Genomic DNA, 8,707 nt, shown 5'->3' with positions numbered 1-8,707 from the left:
CACAAAATTGTTGACCTCTAAAATGTGTCCCTTATCATCACACCAATGTCAGGACTTGCGTGCAAGAACTAAACCATGCTGAAGAGAGAATACCTCGTCCACGCAGTGAGCCCGTATCAGACCGTTCCGCCGTTGCAGAGTCCAAAATGGTGATTGATTGACAGCCCTTTGGACAGTTTAAGATTCTCATTAAGAAGATGTGGTAAGGACTATCACTGGAGCTGGTTGTAGAGCAAAGGGCTTCGTTCTACAACAACTTTTGACCGTAGCAGTAGCCAGATTAACACTGCTCCTTTTTCTGATTATAGGGACTGTGGGGAAAATCAGTTTTCAGATGAAAGGGGCGGCTCAATAGACTAATAGACTTAATGAACTATGAGAAATCCCTTGACGGTTATTAACCACCCGTGGAACGCTGCTTTGCCCCATGAAGTTTTGGGTGCCCCTATCACTGGAGGTTTTTAAGAAGAAGCTGGACAGCCGTTTGTCTGAAATGGTTGTGGGTTGAGTAGGAATAAAAGACCTCCAAGATCCCTTCCAACTCTTGTAGGTAAGAAAGTTATCTGGAGATGCAAAAGGTGGAAATGGGGTTCTTCTGTCCCCTTTTGGTCCACAGAAGAAGTCGATGAATCAAAGGGTCGGAAGCGACCTCGGAGATCTCCTAGTCCATCCCCCGTTTGACACACCATATTTGAACTAGGAATTCTGAGATCGCCCAGGGCTCTCCCAAGGCTCCCAGAGGCAGCCGCTCCTTTGTTCGATGGCTCCATTTCCTCAAGCGTGGCGGTCACCCCGGGTCAGTGGCTCTACTGATGGGGCAGCCCAACCCTATGGAGCCCTTCGGAAGTGGGGCAGAACCAACGGATGGAAACTAGCCAAGGAGAGAAGCAACCTTGAACTAAGGAGAAAATTCCTGACCATGACGACGATTCATCAGTGGGAAGGCTTGCCTCCAGGAGTTGTGGGTAGTCCATCATTGGAGGCTTTTAAGAAGAGATTGGACAGACACCTGTCTTGAATGGTGTAGGATCTCCTGCTTGAGCAGGGGGTTGGACTGGAAGACCTCCGGGGTCCCTTCCAAATCTGTTATTCTGTCCCTGTACCTCAGAGTGATCTGTGAAGAGACTGCGGGTTGGTACATTCCCACAGCAATCCCTGACTCTCAAGATGCCAGTTTCTTTGAAGACCATTCTTCTCTATAGGTGATAGAAGGGCAGGAAGTAACCCGAAATCTATTACATTATCCCTTATGAATATGTATGCAGGTGTACCTTTCCCCTCCTTTCTGAAACGTGTAAATATGAGCGCATCTCTTTATCTGAGGGGTGGATTCTTTTGGAGGAGACTCCTCCATTACATGTAGCAGCACGGTGGCTCAGCGGTTAACACACTGGGTTTGACATCTGGAAAGCCAGCAGCCCAGGTTCGAGACCCAGACACCACGTGACGGGGTGAGTTCCCGTCCTCTCCTCAGCTCCTGCCCACCTAGCAGTTCGAAAGCATGCAAATGCGAGTAGATAAATAGGTACCACTTCGGTGGGAAGGTAACGGTGTTCTGTAATGTCATGCTGGCCACATGACCGGGGAAATGTCTTTGGACAGCGCCAGCTCAATGGCCTTGAAACGGAGATGAGCGCTGCCCCTTAGAGTCAGCAACGACTAGCAGAGTAATATCCACAAGGACTCCTTCCTCCGTTACATAGTGTCTAATAAATCACTGCAATAAGCAGGAGAAATAGACCAGTTACCGGAAAGTAAAGAAACTCAAGAAAAGGAGTCTCCAGTACACGGGGTTAGAGGGAGCCGATTCCAAAGAAAGCTTGCTACAAAAGGAAAAATACGACGTTGTATCAAAGATTAAAGGACCCAGATAGCTGCCCTCAGTGTGACCTCCATTCGCTACACAAGTCTAATTCTATTCTTGGGGGGAAAAAAACATGTTACTTGCAATGTTGCAAACCCAGAGAAAATACCAGGATCCAGTTCGGCCGCCTAGTCAGATTGTAAGGGAGATGGGCAGTGCAAAAATTTAATAAAGGCAGGCCTCCGTTTACCACCATTCATTTAGTGACCGTTCGAAGTTACAACCGCACTGAAAAAGTGAGGGGGTCCTTGATGCTCTCTGAGCCTTGTTTTCTTGCAGAGGTTTCATTACCCTAACTAGGTACCATCATTTCAAGCCTGGGCTACAAATATTCTCCTTCACTGGTGCTGAAAAAGTGACTTTAGGGCCATTTTTCACACGTTACGACCGTTGCAGCATTCATGGGATCAAAATCCGGACAGTTCACATTTGTGATGGTTTCATGTCTCGGGGTCACGTCATCCCCTTTTGTGACCTCCTGACAAGCAACGTCAACGAGGGAATCCAGATTCACTTAACAAACTTAACAACGTCAATGATTCGCTTAAGCCAGAAAGGTCATAAAATGGGGCAAAACTCACTTAACAACTGTCTTGCTTAGGAGAAGAAATTTTGGGCTCAAGTTGAGGACTTTATCTGCAATAAATCTGCTTTCGGCAAACACAGACAAACTGAGCAAAGATGACAATGTGTAAAAAAAAAAAAAAAATTGGTACGCCGGCTGCATTTGTTAAAATTTTCCGCCGAGAGCAGTTTATCTATCAAATTTCTACACCATCCATCTGACTTGGGTGACTAGTTGATATATACAGTAATGGACATTTTTGTAGATGATGGAAAAGGCTACAGTTTGTTTTCTTTTAACGACACTGGAATCCCTTGCATCAGAGTGGAGTTGGGGGTAACTGAATGGAGCTGAGCATTCACTATCCGGATACCCTTCCTGACACCTACACAGAGTTCACAGTAGATATTTTTTCTTTGCGCCAACAGAAATAAATATCTGCCGCTACGGAGGATCGAACTCATTGTGAGGCATGAGCTCCACCACCAGGCCAACATGCCACTCGATGGAAAAGGCTATCAGTCCTTTTCAAAATTCCATGTTACACTTTTAATTAAAAAAAAAAAAAAATTAGGCAAGAGGCATACAAATGTTCGGATACCTAATTCTTTCTGTTGCTACCTAACACTGCAGTGGTTTTCTGAACAGATTTGTTAAAAAGAACATGGAGGAAAAAAAAAAAGGAAAGCAGCATAGCATATCTTGAAATAAAACACCGAACCATAAATTCAGTTTAGGAAAAAGGGGATAATTCCATACAGCTAGAAATATCTGCAAATATCTAAGACTAGAGCCACATCCTTTCCCGAGACTCGGAGTGCGCTAGTCTGACTCTTCAAAAAAAAAAAAAAAAAACCAGTCTCAACAAACTGACGTATTATTAAATGACGGTCACTGGTATGCTTGCCATCCTGTGGGAGTGTAACAGCAGACTATCAAGAAGCTCAGGCTTGTGGTTTTAAACAAGAGGACTGAGGGCAAATTGATGGCGAGAGCGTAGTAGAAATTTAATCCCAAAGCGGTGGTCATGTAAAATGTCCATCCAATAACACCGGCAGTGCTCCTCAACAGCAAGTGGGAAAATATCCCAAATTTCCACCAGAAATTCCTAGTGACAAAGAGAAGCCCCCAACGCCTCCCACACTGGTCCCACCACACCGTTCAACAGCGCTCTCTCAAGAGAGATGCTGCCGGCCATGGCTCCTAATGCGCTTCCCATGCGTCCCCCCCCTTCCGAAGCCCGATCCGGTCACTTGACGAAGCTGTTCTGAGTTTGCCGTAGGTGAACTGAGATGTCTGTGGATTGGTCAAGCAAGGGGTCTTGGCCATTACATCTGAAAACAGCAGGCACTCGAAAGACACAAGGGGATTCAACGGCAGTGGACACATCAGGATAGCAGCGTCATACTTTATTTAAAGTAAACCCATGTTAAAAACAAAGTTAAAATGAAAAAAGTGGTACCTGAAAAATAAATTATTTTGATATAAAACAAAATCAATAACTTAAAAACACGCTAAATATACAAAAAAAGTTTGTCTTAAGCATATATACTTTACAGTACGGGGAAAACCGATAAAAGCCTTCCGTTGCACAGACGGACGGCTTTATAAAAACAAAAAGAAAAAAAGGGGAGGAAAAAAAAGTTAAACACCAGTTAAAAGGGAAGCCAAGCAAGACTAAAGAGGGGGGGGGGGGTGCTTGTTGTTTGTATCCTACTGAAGCTACGGCCAAACTCCCACTTGGTAAGACGCCACCGGTCCTGCCAAAAGTGTGGAGCAAAGAAAATGTGCCTCAAGGTTTCCCTTCAATTCTTCTGAAATGGTCTCGTGAAAAAGAGGTCGCTTTGTTGTGAAGTGATTTAAATTAAAACAAAAAACAAAAGAAAAACCCAAGAGAGCAAACCTGCGGAGAGTTTTAACTTGTTTGCAGAACTCAATACTACAATTAAGCAAAGAGAGACGTGGTGGGCACTTATACTGTCATGAGGGTTTTGCTACCTTCTGACAAAAATAAGGTAAATTTCAGTTCATACTACATGAAAAAAAAAAAAATCCCATCTTGTCCTCCCAAAAAAACCCACCCACCTCCCATAAAAATGCCAGCAAATCTGCCTTGGGAAGCGGGCTAAGGGAGGGGAGGGGAGGGGAGGGGAGGGGAGGGGAGGGAAGGGAGCCAAGCAGATTCAACACAAGCTGGTCACTGTGTGATGCTGGGTGTCCCCACTGAACTGTGTTGCCTGTTTATTTTTAAACCATGCACTGGGAAAATAACACAACTAACTTATTCTCAACCTGGATAACTCCGTTAGACAAGAATGCTACAAATAAGCAGCCAAACATTATAACATATCTGATTTTAAATTTTAAAAAATTGGAATTGAACTAAAATAGCCACTGATTGTTATAACCTGCACATTACAACGAACACCCTCTTAAATATATATATATATATTTATATATATAAAGGAAATAGAATACAGATCAGAAAACCCATGAACTTTCAAATGCAAGGGAGAAGAAAGCTCCGCACTTTTATTTTACCAAATGTAACTTTTTTAAGAATTGAATTTTTCTGACGCCCTAAATTTGCCACAAGCGCATTATCTTGACAAATTTTTGTTCCTTCAAGGGGATTCTCAAGTTTAAGTAGAGTTTGTTTCAGACAGCTGTCATCACAGAAAAACAGCCAAGAACTAAATGCTTGGTAGAAAAATTATTTAATTTTGGGGTGGGGGAGGATGTATCCACGCTTGAAAACAAAAAATAAGGTGCATTTGTTCATTTTTTTTAAAAAAAAATTATGCAAAGGAGCTTCCTCTTTTTGAGAACTGATGGGCTCGTTTATGAGAGAGAGAGCGTGCTATTTAAGAAGGGACACATCCTGAATTATAGCAAGCATGAAATTTGCTGCCAATCCTTTCTCCCTAAATTGTGTTCAATACACTGGAAAACAAAATGGCCCACATTTAATGTCAGAATGAATAATTCTCAGCAAATTTACTTCTAGTCAAAAGGGAGGTATTTATCCTCACCAAGCAGTGGATATGTCAGTATGAGAACTGCCAAATTTACTCATTGTGAGTAAAACCTGGCAACCCAAAGCCATCATCCTTTTTCGCTCAGGAAGGGAAAACTTGCAGTGGCTTATGAGAGCAGACATTTAAATCCATTAAACATTTGGGTGAAGGGGAACAATCCTGGATTATCTTTAAAAAAAAAAAAAAAAGTACCACCAAAGTAATTTGGGATTCTGACAAATTGCAAAAATTATTTCTGCAACGTATATAGGCAATCATTTCTCCCTCTCCAGAAAAGCAAAATAAAAATCTAATCAGATTTTTTTTAAAAAAAAAAATTCAACCCTACTCCTATCCGATCAAGAAGATATACATTTGTAGGTAGACCTTTAAAGAACGGAAGAAAGAAAAAAAAAAGACATCCAGCCTAATCCATATAAAAGGGCTTGCACTGCTGACAAGTGTTAAAAAAAAAAAAGTTTTGTCACATGAACGGACTTTTCCTGCCAACTTTGACGAATTTTTTGGCACACAACCGTAAAGAAGGTACATGGATGAAGCAGAGAGAGTTGTTCACTGCCCTAGCAGACTTTGGCAATTCTCTGGAATACGGTAAGTTTTCCGTGGACTGCCTTTAGCGTAGAATATATCTTAGTAGGGTACCATAAACTGTCCAATACCAGCCACAAGGACTACTTCCTTCCCTTACCGTCACCTCGAACTAACCAAAAAAATAAAAAATAAAAATCCATTTTCATTTTATACATACTTGTATGCATTTCTACCTGTTCTACCTTTTCCCAGATTGGCAAAAGATCCAAACTCCATATTGAAAACAACTTTTGAGAGTAGGCGACCAAAGCAATCTCATTAGAAAATCCCTTTTCTTGTTCGGAAACCAGAGAAACATCAAGAGGAGGAGAACTCTCAAACCGATTACCAAAAGCCCCTTAGATGGTCTTTTTAAGAAACTGGCTTAATTCCTTCCGAAGGCTTTTTTTTTCTCTTTTAAACATGATCCACTAAAATTGGAATTTTAAAAGGAATGTAGCAAGAGAGAATGGTTGGTCCCAGAGTGGTACAGGACCTCCTGCTTTCGCCACTTAAAGACTTTGACTCTCAGTGGTGAATGAAAACAGAGTCCTTTTAAATCACCTGTAAAAAATGTTTTAAGAAGTTGTTGTCCCATACCGTTATCTTAGCAGGAATCCACCTCGACCTCTTCCTGGAGCTAAATCGGAGCTCCAAAAAACAGATTAGGGAAGATCGGTGGGGCAAGACTGAGGGAAGATGCAAGACTGGTGAATCTAAACAAGAGCTGCTGGAGAAACAGTAAAAACCCGTAGTAGAACGGACACCAATGCTACTGGTGGTATTGGTCCTGACCAAGGAGCAGAGAAAATAGCAATGACAGGGAAAGAAGTACCTACATCCACCGTTCTAGTAGAGGGGGCAGGTTATTCCCACAACTGGCATTCACAGCGGTAACAGATGTCTATCAACATCCGTCATGCACCGTCAAAAAATTCCTCAGTCGGGAACTACAATTGTGTATCACATCTGGAAGGCGTTACAGGCCACGTGGTGGAAGCTGCCTTTAAAATGAGAATGAAGGAACTATAAAAAGAGTGAACGGGCGCCGTAAAAGAAATGCTTTCTGATCAAGGTTAGAAATGTTTTATACTCTTCATCGACATATTTGTAATCAAGGCTCCTTTCGGACATTAAAAAAAAAGAAATCAATGTTCTATACGACTGCAAAAAAAAAAAAGACAAGATCTCGCGCTACGTCAAAGAATTATCCAGTAGAAAAAGATCGCAGAGATGAATGTCAAAAGGGGAAATTTATTTCAGGAGCCCGCAATCCCCAAAATGACAGTGGTTATTTCTTCTGAAATGAATAAATTTGCACTGCAGTTCGAAGCAACCGATCTCGTAACTCCCGATGATTGGAAAGAGATTGTAAAACATGGTAGTATCAGGTTAGTTCCAACTGGAATGTCAAGGTTTACATGATGTTAATTCGACCGAAAAGAGTTAGAAGGACGAAACGGTTCTCCTCACCAAAGAAAAGATCTGTCTTGGCCCAAGAAGGTGGGAATTTTGTGAATCAACATTGCAAATGACAAGGAAAGCAAACCTGCCAGACTCCGGTGTAAACTTGATTGTTCCCAAAAAAAAAAAAAAAAACACACACACAGAGAAAAAAAAAAACACTTCAGGGCTGTACAGGAATTAAGATTTTAGAAGAACCACAAATCAAAAGGCAGCATCTCTAAACTAGGTTTTCTGAACTATTGTCACAAATCACTTGACAACACAAAACGTGATGGCAGCTAGGACAGTGGTGACTTCAAAAAGAGAGACCATCTATTTAGTTTTTTTTTTAAAAAAAAAAATAACAACTAGGTCAGCATATAATCTTGGGGCCAAGAACCCTGCTTGTAAAAGAGATCCATCCACCTTAACGTGTTAAGTTCTTAAAAATAAAGGTGCAATTGAAAGCAAAGCAGATATTCCCAGAATGGCAGCCCAAGAGACTCGAGATCGGCGGGTTGGGGGGTTCACCATGGCCGAAGTCTTCGGATGGGCCACGTTTCCTCCAATCACACACAAAAAGAAGAGCGGGAAGGTTGTGTGTCCCTCAGACACGCACAGCCATGCCATGTGAAGGATTGCAAGGCAAGCCACCCACCGTCAGAGTTTTCACCGGTGGGTCTTTTACCTGCAAGGACGGTGTGTGACGTGTTTATTTCAGCCGCCGGGGAGATTTTGAGACGCTTCTCTTAAGTCTCAGTAAGTGTCCCAAGTTCTAGATTTTGAGCACCGATTGAAAGATAATGTGACCAGAAGGGAACTTTCCACAAACAGAAAGAGATCACAACATCACAGATCCAAAACGGGATCAGCCCTGCCTCTCAGCTGACGTAAGCAGGAGAGATCCCCAAAGGTTGCAACAGGTTTAAAGTGGGTTTTTAGAATTAGGATAAGGTTTCTCTTCACCCAAAGGTTTGGTTTATAAATCTTACAGATCTAGCCAACTGTGTATGTTATGGAATATCCAGTTTAAGTTGTAAACTTTGTCTGGATTGTAACTCTCACCGTGTTGGTTGAAAATGATTGCAAATGTGTTAATTCCTGATCGCCTACCAATCGGTTGATTTTAAAATCCCCAAATGATTCTTATTCGGAAACGTCATCGTTCAGGTTGGGTACTGTGAAACATGGTGAGGAGGGGGGGAGAAAAATTAAAACAACAAA

The sequence above is a fragment of the Pituophis catenifer genome, unplaced genomic scaffold, assembly GCF_029215685.1.
Source record: "Pituophis catenifer annectens isolate HBS135680 unplaced genomic scaffold, rPitCat1.0.hap2 SCAF_1, whole genome shotgun sequence".
Taxonomy (NCBI): Eukaryota; Metazoa; Chordata; class Lepidosauria; order Squamata; family Colubridae; genus Pituophis; species Pituophis catenifer.
Note: the sequence above shows the minus strand (reverse complement) of the source record.